The sequence below is a fragment of the Meles meles genome, chromosome 13 (assembly GCF_922984935.1).
Source record: "Meles meles chromosome 13, mMelMel3.1 paternal haplotype, whole genome shotgun sequence".
NCBI classification, from domain to species: Eukaryota; Metazoa; Chordata; class Mammalia; order Carnivora; family Mustelidae; genus Meles; species Meles meles.
The window spans coordinates 74858351-74872415 of NC_060078.1; positions in this window are offsets into that span (position 1 = coordinate 74858351).

Consider the following 14065-nt stretch of genomic DNA (forward strand, 5'->3'; position numbering starts at 1 on the left):
ATCGAAGTCATTGCAATGGGTTTCATCAACCAGCAGGCTTGGGAATGAGCCACGGGGTTAGAAAGAGCCTTTTCTTCCACTCCAGGCTGCTTCCACCACCCCCGAAGCTCAAGTCAGAGCTGGGAGGGCACGAAGGTATGCTTCCGTGGTGACATCCCTCCATGTGCATAATGATGACAGCAGAGACGGGCAGAGGAGCGGAGCACGCAAGACACCCCCCCCACACACCCTCCAATTCTCCAGGGGATGTTTGCTGCATCGCCAGAGAAGGTGGGGAGGTTCTTTGCTTTTTTGCTTGGTGTTTGGCCTGATAAAGGGAGGGCCGAGTTTCTAGGTATCCATAGGACCTTTGGAACACCGAACAGCAGCATCCAAGGGGAACACCGGACAGAGGGTGAGAAGGTTCCTTGTCTGTGAGTTTCTGTAAAAGTCCGAACATGAACGCTGAGAAAGTCATTGCCATGGCATTTCTGTACCACCCATCCTGCTGGAGGAGGAGGCGCTATTTGAAGGACAGGACAGAAGGGCAGCAAGTACAGAGAATCTGGGGGTTCAAACCCTCTTTGGAATGAGGCTGAGTGTGAGTAAAATGGACAGACCATCAGAGAGAGAGAGAAACCATGAGAGACTCTTAACTCTAGGAAACCTAAGGTTGCTGGAGGAAAAGTGTACGGGAGGGTGGGATTACTGGGTGATGGGCATTAAGGAGGGCACATGGTGTGATGGGCAGTGGGTTATATGAAACTGATTAATCATTGAACACTACATCTGAAACTAATGATGCACTCTAAGTTGGTAATTGAATTTAAATTAAAAAAGCGAATAGACAACTAGCTAGTTAATCAACTGACCCCCTATATGTTGAGTTGCCTGTGGTGGTCGCTGATGGATCAGTGAGCCGAACAAATGAAGCCAATGCTAAGAGCAGAGATTTGGGCCAGATGTTGTTGGATTAAAATCTTGCTCCACTGCTCTTGGCTGTGTGGTGGAGCTCAAATCACTCCACCTCTCTGAGCCCCAGTGTTCACGCCTATGAGATGGGAGAAGATGCTGACCTTATGGGGTTGTCAGAGCAACTCAGCAAGAGGGGACCCAAGGCCTCCTGAACTGCCTGGTTCAGATCCAGGCTCCGATGGTTCTGCCTGGCCCTTGGCTCCCCAAGTGCTTCTCATCTTCTGGGTTCAGCTTAACTGTCACCTCTCCGAGAAGCCTCAACGATCGCCAGTGGAAAGCCCCATGCCCATTCCTCCTATTTCCAATTACCTTCCATCCCTGCTCCTGGTTTCTTTCTTTCCCAGCTTGTGACACAGTCTGCTATTTTCTTGTTTGTTTGTTGTTCTTTTTTGTGTGTTGACCGCTGGCTGTCTCTGGCCACTAATTGAGGTCTCCAAAGGCAGAGGAGTGATCCTTATTGTTTTGGGACATGGAGTGCCTTGATCAGTGCCTGGCTTACATACAGCAGGTGGCTGGAGAATTTGACAGACGATCCCTATCACCAGGGTAAACTTCTGAGCCCTGTTAGTCCGTGGCTTTTCTGTATTTTGATTCCAGGAGCCATTGTAAAGAGTTGTGGTATGGTAGGGGCGCCTGGGTGGCTCAGTGGGTTAAGCCTCTGCCTTCGTCTCGGGTCATGATCTCAGGGTCCTGGGATCGAGCCCCACATCAGGTTCTCCGCTCAGCGGGGAGCCTGTTTCCCTGCCTCTCTCTCTGCCTGCTTCTCTTGTGATTTCTCTCTGTCAAATAAATAAATAAAATCTTTAAAAAAAAAAAAGAGTTGTGGTATGGTAAAGAGAGGTCCAGGGTGGGTTTCGCTGAGTACAGGAAGTAAGTGACACAAAGTAGGAAACCGTAGTGTTAGATAAGCTTGTGGGATGGTGTGCGGAGCGCTCAGTGCCCCCCAGATTACAAACATTTTTATTCTTTTCCTCTCTGCTCTTCTTTCTACGGAATTTGTACTCCTTGCTTACAGATACAAGCCACACAGAATGCGAAGTTTAGGGGGAAAAAAGATGTAGCCCTGAAGAATGAGAAAAAGAAAAATAGAAGTTGTATGATCTCAACTTACAAAACCGATGATTTTATTTATAATGTCCGTGGAAGTGGCCAATATGTGAATTCCCCCCATTAATCCACAAACTTACCAAAAAAGTCTGTCTAGGTGGGAAAGGTAGTATCTTAGGACTTACTGGTTTATTCTGTCCAAAAAAGAGCACAACTCTTTTCCTCTGTAAGTTTAAATAAGGACTTTTTTTTCATGAAATCATCTCCCATAAAAAGAATCGATGTTTCCTTATATATAAGAACGATGAAACACTGTGGATTTCTCTTTTCACCTGGAGTGGTAGGAAGCTCAAGATCCATTTCCACATTCAATAATAATACTCGCTGTCAGGTCGTTACTCCTATGTATTTCTGGTTTTGAAAAGAAGCAGGACGTGAGTAAAAAAAAAGTGCATTTTGGCAATGTGGTTTGCTGACTAAAAGCCTGGGGCTAAGTTTTCTCAGATGGACAAGTCACTCTGACTCATTTTTGCTGTAGCACTCACTGAGACATCTCTGTGACCCTGAGCTTGTCTCTCTTCCTTGCTCTGGTCCGCAGTTTCCTCAGCTCTTCAAAGAGGAGGTTTTATCTGGGCATTGGCGATTGAGGGAAAATGCTTTGATTCTTTCAGTGTTCTGAGGCACAGAGAAGCCCCCTGTTCTTTTTCTGCATGTTTCAGGGCAGTAAAGCAGGGATTCTTCTCAAACTTGCTTGAAAAACAAAACAAAACAGAACAAAACAAAACAAAACAAAAAAAAAAAACACATTGTCTTTCATCCAAAATAAAACTGATGAGAGGGGTGCCTGGGTGGCTTAATGGGTTGAGCCTTTGCCTTCGGCTTGGGTCGTGATCTCAGGGTCCTGGGATCGAGTCCCGCATCGGGCTCTCTGTTCAGTGGGGACCCTGCTTCCCCCACTCTCTCCGCCTGCCTCTCTGCCTACTTGTGATCTCTGTCTGTCAAATAAATAAATAAAATCTTAAAAAAAACAAACAAAATAAAACTGATGGGGAATCCAAGTACATGAAACAGATCCTAGTTGAGCTGCGGCATTTGAGGTGAGGGGTGGGGCTGTGGGTAATGTATCCTCACCCTGGGCTCTGATCCCTTCCGAAGTCTCCCTCCCCACACACTCCCTTCCGCCGCCAGGCTTCCTTAGAGTCCCAGGGGGGCTGTCCAGAGCCACACCATTACAGGATTGCTTGATGTCTGCAGAATAAACTTCAGTGCCTAAATTTACCTGCCCTAAACCAGACCTGGGTTGTAAGCCCCTCGGGGACCAGGAGGACCTGGTGAAAACACTAGCGTTTGTGAAATGAACACACGAGTGGAGCCGTTTGTTTTCACGTCAGAGGTCTGGCTTGACTTCTCAAGTCCTGGAAGACCCCTCCCTCAATGCTTCATCATCTCTTAGGGCAACGAAGTGTCTGACTGCAAGGACCCACAGAGCGTATTTTTTGATTGTCTCTGTATCAGAGTGATCTGTGTCATCCTCGGTGGAAAGGCTGGCAATGCAGACATTTCAAAACTTTGCAACTGCTGATTTCATTTCTTTTAAACATTCGGGGCTGTTTAAACAGTAGCTTGAGTATTAAATTTGCACTTCATGGGACTTGGGGAGAGGGGATGGGGAAGGGAGGATGGGAGGATTTCCCCAAACCGTAGGAAGGATGGAAAACACTGTCGAGTTTTTTTCTCGGAAAACTGGTTTTTTTCCCCTCCCTTCAATTGAAATATTGCTTTAAAGCATTGGCAGGCTTACAGAAGTGAAATGAAAAACAAATCCCACAAAAATCCTGGAGTACCATAAAAATAATGAATAAAGTAGTGCAAAATGCTTTGATTTCAGTAATATTTTTCAATAAAGCTGGTGCATTCCAAACAGATTGTATTTATCTTGAAGGAGGCCCTTGCGCACGGTGGCTTTAGAGTTTATAACAACATTTTGGTGGTCTTACTGTGATATGACAATAACAAAGTTTTCATGTAGCGTAAGCAGCATAGACTTTGAAAGTGGGTCAGAAAGTGTTCAAATCCCTCCTTCCCCTTTATACGCCTCAGGCCACTTTGAGTAAATGACCATCCTGTTGGGGCTGAGTTTCCTCACCTGTGAAAATCTGAAGGGTAACATCTACCTTCGTGGGCTGTGAAGTTTGAGAGAATGTGTGTGAAATCTGCAGGGACCGTGCGTAGGCACTGGGACTGAGTCTGAGTAAAGATGGTGACTGCGTATAAGTGCCCAGAGCTCTGCAAAGTGTCTGCCATCAACACAAAGGCCAGTCCTCCAACCGCACGGGGGGCTCCTGCTGTTCTCCTGTTTTCCCCTGGGTTCGCATGGCTTTTTATCAGATTATAATATGAATTTATATTTATTGGAAGAAGCGTGAAAACTAAGGATGGATGTTAAGAAGGAGAAGTTGCCCATAATCCCAATAAAACTCTCGTGTGTTTTTCTCCATAATACATATAAATATATATTTTTTTCTTTTGTCAATTTCTGTTTCTTGGCAAGAGTGTTCTCTTTATTCATTGACATTGTTATTGACAAGTTTATTCATTGACATTTTTAAATGTATTAGATAGGGCTGTGCCTACCATCTTTCTTTTACAATTTCCTAAAATATTCTTTTTATTAGAAAAAGAGTGATATATGTGCATTGTTAAACATTTAGAAAAAGTGAAAGCATAAACAGAAATGAAAATATCACCCATGATCACAATACACAGAAAGTCCCTGCTGACATTTAGTTGTATGTCCTTGTTCTCTCTCTTTTTTGTATATATATATATGTATTATATATATACTTATTTTATTGTATTATATATTTTATTATATATTATATATATATTTCTTATTGTTATATATATTTTTCTTCCTGTTTTGTTTAGATATAACTGATTCATTGTACAAGTTGAAGGTCTGCAGTATGATACGACATATGCATATATTGTGAAATGATCGTCACTGTAAGTTTAATTAACATCATCAGCTCACACACTTGTAATTTTTTTTCTTGTGATGAGATATATACATTTGAATTTAAAAACTCAAATTTGGAACTTCTTGAATGATCACTGTTTGTAGACTACTTTCTTTTGCCAAATAGTGCATTGAGAATACTTTCCTGTATCATTAACTTTTCTTCTATGTCATAAATTTTAGTGGTTGATATTATTTCATTGTTCTATATCATAATTTATCTTATTAATTCCCTATTATTAGATAAATTTCAGTATTTTATTATTATAGAGAATTTTATAGTAAATATCCTAATAGCTAAATTTATGCTAAATTTATGACATATTCTTTAAGTAAGAGTATGGTATATTCTTTAAAATATATTTCTGAAAGTGAAATTTCTAGTGGACTTGCAGCACATTTTTAAACATTTTTCCAAGTTGCCCTCCAGTAAGTTTATACCAATTTCTACTTCCTCTTGTAGTATATAAAAGTGTCAGTTTTCTTGTACCTTGATGGTTATTATACTGGTAATATCATAAAAAAGAGGAAAATTTTATGCTAATTTGTCAAAAAATCATCATACTTATTGTAATTTACATTCTTTATTATTAGCATTTTTTTTCTATTTTGAATTGTCTGCCTTACCCTATATATATATATTTTTTCATACTGCTTTGTTGTGGTAAAACAAACAGGGAAAATGGATGAAATATATTAATTAAGAATATAGTTAGATTAGTTTTGACAATTGTGCATGTCTGTGTAAATATTAAGATTAAGATCTAAAACATTTTTAATGCTCCAGAATAGAATTGAACCTCCACTGATCTATTTGTCTATCCTTGTGGTAATGCCACATTCAAAAAACATCATATACCTAGAAATGAATCTAACAAAGGGTATGCAAGAAAAACTGCGGCACATTATTGAAAGAAATTAAAGAAGACCTAGTAAATGGAAGGATATACTATGTTCCTTGATCTATATTGTAAAGATATGGATTCTCCCAAAATTCATCTATAGATTAAATGAAATCCCAAACAAATTCTAGAAAGCCTTTATTTTATGTCAATGAGCTGATTCTAAAATTACATGGATATTTAAGAGCCAAGAAAAGCTAAGGCAATCTTAAAGAAGAAATAACAAAAGTGAAGGATTTACACTACTAGATATCAAGACTTATTATCAAACAATAGTAATTAAGACAAGGAGTATTATGGGCAAAAGACTTGAACAGACACTTCAAAAAGAGGTTATTCAATGAACCATACACATATAAAAGGTTTTCAACTTCATTAGTCAATAGGGAAATGCAAATTAAAGCCACAATGTGATACCACTACAAACTTGCGAGAACGACTAAATTTAAAGACAGACGTACCAAGTGTTGGAGGGGTGTGGAGCGACTGAAACCCTCACACGCTGTGGAGAGGAATAGAAATTGGTAGTCACTTCAGAAAAAAAATGGTTTGGCCATATCCAGTAAGTGTAACCTACCTATGATGCAGCAATTCCACTTTAGGTATATACCCCGCAGAAACGCACATACATGTTCATCAAGAGACAAATCATGTTCATTAATGAAATGTCGACCAGCAGGAGAATGGATAAATTGCTGTCTGGTCATACAATGAAATCCTACATGGCAATGAGCATGGAAGAACAACAACTACATGCAAAAACATAACATTCAACAAAATAAGCCAGACATGGAAGACTGACCATAGAATGATTCCATCTATATAAAGTTCTAAAAGAGGCTAAACTAACCTAAGATGTTAAAAGTCAGGATAGTGGTTACTCTTCGGGGTATGAAGTGGTTGTTAGGACACAAGAAGAGTTCTGGGCTGAGAGTCATGTTCTGGTTCTTGACTAGGTGCTGACCATATGGGTATTTTCCCTTTGAAAATTCATTGAGCCATATCATAACTTGTGCACTTTAAATTTTATACATTATTTCTTACTTTTTTTTTCCAAAAAGAAAATAAAAACCTCAATGACTAGTGCTACATAAACTTTTTGCTCTGTGTTGCTGAGGCCAGACAGGTTTTCCTTTCTTAGGTAGGATTATAGAATTTCCTTTATGTAAGACTAAAACATGATTTCCGGACTATTTCTACATAGTGGCTATTTTAATTAATATTGTCTGACTTTCAGGGAGCACTGTGGATCTAAAGACATTATTCTTTTGTTTAAGTTTTATAAAATTTTCTTCTATTGTTAGATTATTGAATCTTCCATCTTTTTTACTATCTCCATTGATGTTCCTGATAAATGATAATTGAATCTCTTGAATCATTTTTTAAAAAAATTATTTCCTTTTAAAATGCTCACCTCTCTATTCTGAGAAAATTTCTTGACCTTATTTTGTATTTCATTGACTTAAAATTTTAAAAAGTATTCAAGCTGCTATTTGTTCCTTTCAATTCAGCAATTGTGCTTCTCATCATTTTATAGAATTTCCTGATCTCTGATATTTTAAAATTATCAGGTGCTCTTGATATAGTGTTGAGAATACAACTAGATCATTACTGAAATTTCTTCTGCTTCCTGCAGTACCAGATTCTCAGGACAGTATTTTCTCCAATTCCCCAGAGTGGCTTCCTTTCTGCACATCAGGATTTTCCTTTTCTAACTTCTTCACTCCATCTGCACATCCTTACAGAGATGCTCAGAAATGAGAGCTAAGATGGGTTCTATTATTAAATACATGTTTACTAAGTACATACATATTGCCAGTCATTTCCCTAGGTCCTAAAGACAGAACAGTGAACTCTTCACAAACCCTTCTTGTTCCCAGGATGTGGTCCCGACAAAACATAGGAAGCCAGCACACTTGGGACCTGGGCACTTCCTGTAAAGAAGGAATGTTTTCAACTAAATCTTCTTTTCATGGAGTTCAGGAATCACACGTGCTCTAGGAGGAGAATGAGGGCACATTCCAGAACTGACAACAGAGGGAACATCTGCACCATCTTCTTCTCCATTAATGCAGCCCATTGAGAGCTGATGGAATTTTGAGATTGGCAATGTGGGTTTTGATCTTTGCACATACTGGTCATGAAAAATGTTAACTCCAGTCATAGGCAGGAAACTCATGATCCAACTTTAATAACTAATGGGCCAGAGAAGACTCTGTGGCCCACAATACAGTCAGCATTAAGAAGAGCCTGTCAAGGTTGTTAGGATTAGTGGAAAGAATAACTCTTCCTACTGTTATTCCTTAGGCAGATATTGCTGAGAAAGTTGGCAAGTGGAAAACGGGGGAAAAAAATCACTCCATGTGATGCCTAAACCCTGATTCTGCCTATTGAGTTCATTTTGCAAGTAGTTTACCTTGAAGACCTTTCCAGGAAGCTGTGTTGCCCAATCATACATGGGAGATGGGGACATCACCAAGATAAGATTAAGATCTAGGTGGGGCTTGGTTCCTTGTGCTTTAGGAGACTTCTGAGCCAAAATGCGTACCCATGTCAGAGGGTGGGTTTGTTAGAACCTCTACTGCCTATCAGTCTGGGTGTCATCCCAGAACCAAAGTCACTTTTTAAGGAGAATCTGGCAAGAGAGGGAGGAACAAGGGGGATTCTCCCCATTTACTGAGGGGCAAAGTGACATCTTCATAGTCCAGGAGTCAGGCCCAAATCCCCATCAATCCAGACTCTCTGGGTCTGATTATATTTCTTGAGTCAGAAGTAAAGAAGTAATAGAAAATTCTTTGGGAATTTTGAGTTTGTTTTTGCCTGGCTATGGGAAGCGTTCTCCCACAGCTTCTCTCTGCCTGTTCATCCTTCCACCCACCCCAACCATTATTTCCATCAGAAGCCTGCCATTGAGGAAAGAGTCAATCAGCGCTGGCTTTTATGATTGTTATTTATTGCCCTTGGCCCATTTCTCTGTCTGTCATAGGAGAGGCCATTCTGGGGCTCGCAGACCTCCTCTTCCAAGAAGCCAGAATGCGGGTGCCCCGACACCATGTGAGATTGAGCTATGAATATTCAGCCTCAGATGAAAAATGCAAGACTTTCCATCTTTCCCCTTTTTCTCCATGAGATCCGGCTTCCCAGCCACAGGAGAAACTGTTTAGAAAAATCAGGCCATGATTACCCCCAGGAGAAAATATGTTTTGAGTCTAGTGAAGGCCTTTGCTGAGTGACATTAATTATACTCGTTTAGGTTTGACATTATTAATTAACCTTCTCAGCTGTTTATATTGTAGCCTCTTATTAAAACAATATGATTAAAACAAATAATTAAAGACTATTACTACCACTTTAAATGTGTGCACCATTTTAAGCTTACAAAGGCTTCTATCCAAAATCTGATTTGATGGTACACATTGATTCTATAATGTGAATATAGTACACTTTATTCCCTTTTTTCATTTTTTATTGTAGTAAAACATACATAAAATAAATTTTTACCATTTTTACTATAAAATTCAGTGGCATTAAATACATTTACAACATTGAGCAACCATCACCACTATCCATCTGCACACCTTTTTCATCCTCCCAAACAAAAGCTCTATATGGATCAGACACCAAGTCCTCACTGTCCCCTCCCCCAGACCCTGGTAACCTCTGACCTATATTCTGTCTCTCTGAATTTGACTATTTTAGGGACCTCATGGAAGTAGAATCAAACTTCTCCTTCTGGGTCTGGCTTCTTTCAAGGAGTATGATGTTTTCAAGTTTTTATCTATGCTGCAGAATGTGTAGAATTTCATTCCTTTTTAAAGCTGAATAATATTCCATTGTACACATAAGTCACGTTTTGTTTATACATTCACTTGTTGATGGACATTTGCATTGTTTTTACTTTTTGGCTATTGTGAATAGAGCTGTTGTGAACACTGGCAAGACTTATCCTTATTAGAAAAATGTGGTTAAGAGACCCACCTTGTCTCACAGAGGTAGAGCCTGCTTCCTAAGTCTGACTGCATGTTAGAATGACCTCAGTGAAACTCAATGACTCAAGAAACCACTCTGTATCGTTAGAACGTCACATTCTCTGGAGGTGAAGTTTAAAGAACCCTCTAGGTGATTCTTCCGTGCATCTGAAATTTTGCCCATGGACACCTAATAGAAGGACTCCCAGCTTGGGCTACTCAAGACCATTCCTAAGCTTCCTCCTTGGGTGTCGGTTCTGCTATTAAAGCCACCCATCATTACCTGTGGACTGAAGTGAATTTTCTTTATATCATGTTAGCTTATAATTTGGAACAAGAAAAATATACCAAAGATTTTAAAATCCAAAATTCAAGCTGAAAAAGAAAGCATGCTCTGGATACCTTGAAGCAAAATGCTGGTTTGTTGGCTAAATATATGGAATTATTTGTTTCTTGAATTTTAATCATCTCGTTTTAATAACACACAATACAAACAATTGTGTGGGTTAATTCAGCTCCGTTTAAGAAGTCTTGTTCTGTATGCCAAAGCTTGTTGTTCTGTCTAGTTAAATGCTCATGCATTAAAATGCTAATAATTAAACTGTTACAATTGACTAATGAACTCTGCCAGGGATAAATGACGGTCTTTTAGATTCACCGTGCAGCAAGCCTCCTTTTATACTGAGAAAGTTAAAGGTTAAAGCGCTCTTGAAACCAGTGAGTGGATCTAGGAGCAATTACAATTTTGCCTTGAAACTAATAGTTACAATGTTTCAATTCCAACCCACTAAAAGTAAAAAGCAAAAAAAAGGGTGGGGGGCTTGGAGGGAGGATGACTCTGAGCTCTATTCATGGAGAAGGATGTGGGGCTTTCTTTAGCCCAGGGGGCAGATGGTGTGGTTGTTGAGACGAAAGCCTCCTGAATTACAAACATCCTTCTTAGAACCTGTCTCCCAAAATGCAGGCAGAAATGGTGGTTTTCAGGACACAGCGGGAGGTGACCGGCATCAAGGGTACTTACTCTTTGGGGCATAATGGTTAAACAATGCGGACTATTTCTCCCAAATCTCTGTGTGATTTGGGGGAAGGTATTTAAACTCTCTGGACTTGAATTTTCTCATTTTTAAGAGGAGAATAACATTAGCGGTTCTCTATGGTGAGTATTCGCTTTGTCCAGCTGAGCAGCCGGTTCCCATTCTTGCAGGAACAGCCTCGAGTGCTCCGTGCAGGAGCCTCGCTCCTTGGCTTTAAGTTTGTTTGGTGTGGCGGGGAGTTGGTTCCAACACACGAGCTCCAGTGACCGTGTGACCAGAACTGCCCAATCAGAGAGTCCCATGTGCCTGGCCTCAATGAGGCCCAATCAGAACGAGTCCGAGCAAAATCCTGGGGCTGTGTCCATAGGGCTCTGAAAGCCGTGAGCCCCTTGCAGTGGTCTAGGACCTAGAGGAGGAGCTGGGAGGTGGGCGGGGTGGGGGTGTGCAGAGGGAGAAGGCCTTTCTGTCTAAGACCGAACAGAGAGAGGAGGAGAGGCAGGCTTTACAGAAGCTGGATCCAGATTTACTCTGGGATTTTTCGGTGACATGAGACAAAATCTCCCTTGTATTCCCACCACAAGCCAGTTTGAGTTCTGTTGTCAGCCAGAAATTTGTTCTGGTGACCGAGGACGACCTGTAAGGCTCAGGTTCAGCTTTGTCTCCAGAGTAAGGAGAGCACCTCCCTTCCACTTGAAGCCAGCTCCTGGGGCTGACTTTGCATTTCCTCTCCATGGGGTGGGGGGAGGGGGGATCCCTCAAGGGTAGGGTTACCAGATGGCCTTCTTCTGTGGTCTTCTTCAGATCCTTAAAGCCAGCGGCAGGGTGAGCTGGACTTGTCAGGCTTGGCAAAGAGGCAAGGAGGCAACACTGACAGAATTGGGCGGTGAAGATAAAACCATAAGGCAGGGGTGTGGGGCAAACCTGAAGACTCCCATCCCAGAACTTTGCCTTCCAGAAACCCTGTACCCTTTTCCAGCTCTACATTTTTTCCCAGAGGGAGAAATGCATGTCTGATGAAAAAATTAACCAAGATCATGAACTCCATTCATTGGCAATATTCCTTAGTCTTTCTGGTTGATCTTTGGACTCAGACTTAGCAGTGGCCACATTTAATCAACCATCACAGAGCCTGGGTCCTCTCCTTTATGCACTGTCTCTTCCTCCACCTTGCCCCCCAACTCCCAGCCTCCAGGGCTCCTAGCCAAGCACTCGGCACAGAGCTCTTTGCAAGGAGAATAACGCGGTAATACCTAGGACTGTTCATCAACAATCCTCTTTGCCTCCTTCTAAGCACGAGTTTGGGTTGTCTTTCCATCCCTGTTCAAAGGGGGCATGAACTTGCTTTGGTCAGTGGGGATGTGGAGAGAAGTGACATGGGTCACTTCCTGACAGAACTTCTAAGGCGGAGTGCTTGACTTCCCACTTTTTCTTTCTATCTGCTTCAGGCTGGTGTGTTCCCACGTGAAGGCTCTATTGCTCTGGGTGCCCAAAGGAGGGGAATGTGGAACAGACCCCCCCCCCCCCGGCTAATCCAGATAGACATGAAATATGATCTAGAAACACACGTTTGCTGTGCTCAGCAGCAAACTGAGATTTTGGTGCTCCTTGGTTACAGCAACATTGCACAAATTACAACACTAATACAAATTCCAGTAGTATAACCATGATGGTTCAAACAGTTATTGAGTGCTTCCTAAGAGGCACAAGCAAGAGTTTAGGGAAAGTGAAACAGGGGAGAGAAAGATCAGTATGAAGGCTGTTAATGAGGTTGTTGCCACAGGGCAATGAGGGCTCAACTCCCTGAACCTTGGAACCTGTCTTCTATAACTTGGGGGCCACAGGATAGGACTCTGGAGAACTTAGTCCCAGGTCTCATCTTCTGTTGCTTAAAGGCTGGCCCAGTGGTGCTTCCTGTCCTCCACGTTCATGCTGCACCTGCAGGTGTGTGCAATAGGACCCCCTTGACTTCGAAGAAGATTCTAAAGCAGAAATTGGGGAAACACTAAGAAAACCCTGGAGGTGGGACTCTGCTAGCGTGCACAGAACTGCCCACCACTTCTGGGACAATCAAAGATGGAATCAGACAGAGCCGGAGGGAGCATGACACAGGACACCTAAAACAGCTGCCCCCATCCCTGCCTGCTGCATTACCACCTCTCCCCTCGGTTTGTGTTTTGAGAAGAGCCTGGGAACAAGGTCACAAATGCGGAGAATGCAGCTCCAAGTACAGACCATGAAAATCGAGGAAAGGTGCTGCTTCAGGGACTAAGGTTAGTGGGTTCAGATTCATCTTCTCCAAGAAGCCCTCCGAGATTCCCTCTGCTAATGTACTCTTGTCCTCATATGAACTCCCCTCGGAACTCCTTCTGCCCCCAGGTTGAGCTGTTTAGTCTGCCCATGGCTGCTCACAAATCTCCCTTACTCTGTTACTGTGCACCTGGAGGCAGAACTCACATCAGTTTCATCTTTGTGGCCTCACTGTGTCTAGCACATGGAGCACATGGAGAACCAACAATAGTTACTTTTCTTAAATGAATAGACCATTAGCACCACTGGAACTGTCCATTTTCCTCTTCTGTGAGAATCGTTGACCCTGAATCATAGAAATCAAACAAACGAACAAAAACCCAGTAAATATTGATAAAGTTCTTATTGGCTTGTGTTAGAAAGTACTTTTACAACCAGTTCCATTCCTTATAGCAAAACTGAGGCTGCACCACTGAAACTGTCCATTTTCCTCTTCTGTGAGAATCGTTGACCCTGAATCATAGAAATCAAACAAACGAACAAAAACCCAGTAAATATTTATAAAGTTCTTATTGGCTTGTGTTAGAAAGTACTTTTACAACCAGTTCCATTCCTTATAGCAAAAACCAGTTCCATTCTTTATGGCTGTAGGGGTGAAGTATCACAAGGTTACACAGGTGGGAAGTAGCAAAGCAAGGATTTGAACCAAGGAAACTGACACCTTGTTGAGGGCTCTTCTCTGTCTCTTAGGGGGCACTAAAAGGCACCAGGAGAAGATGAAATACTCAATTGATTTCTAGGTCCTCAAAAGTTCTGTTTAAGTCTCCAAAAAACCCTCCCCCCAGCTAGCACCATTCGGCTAAAATTCTGTTTTTCAATCTTGTTTCACAACCC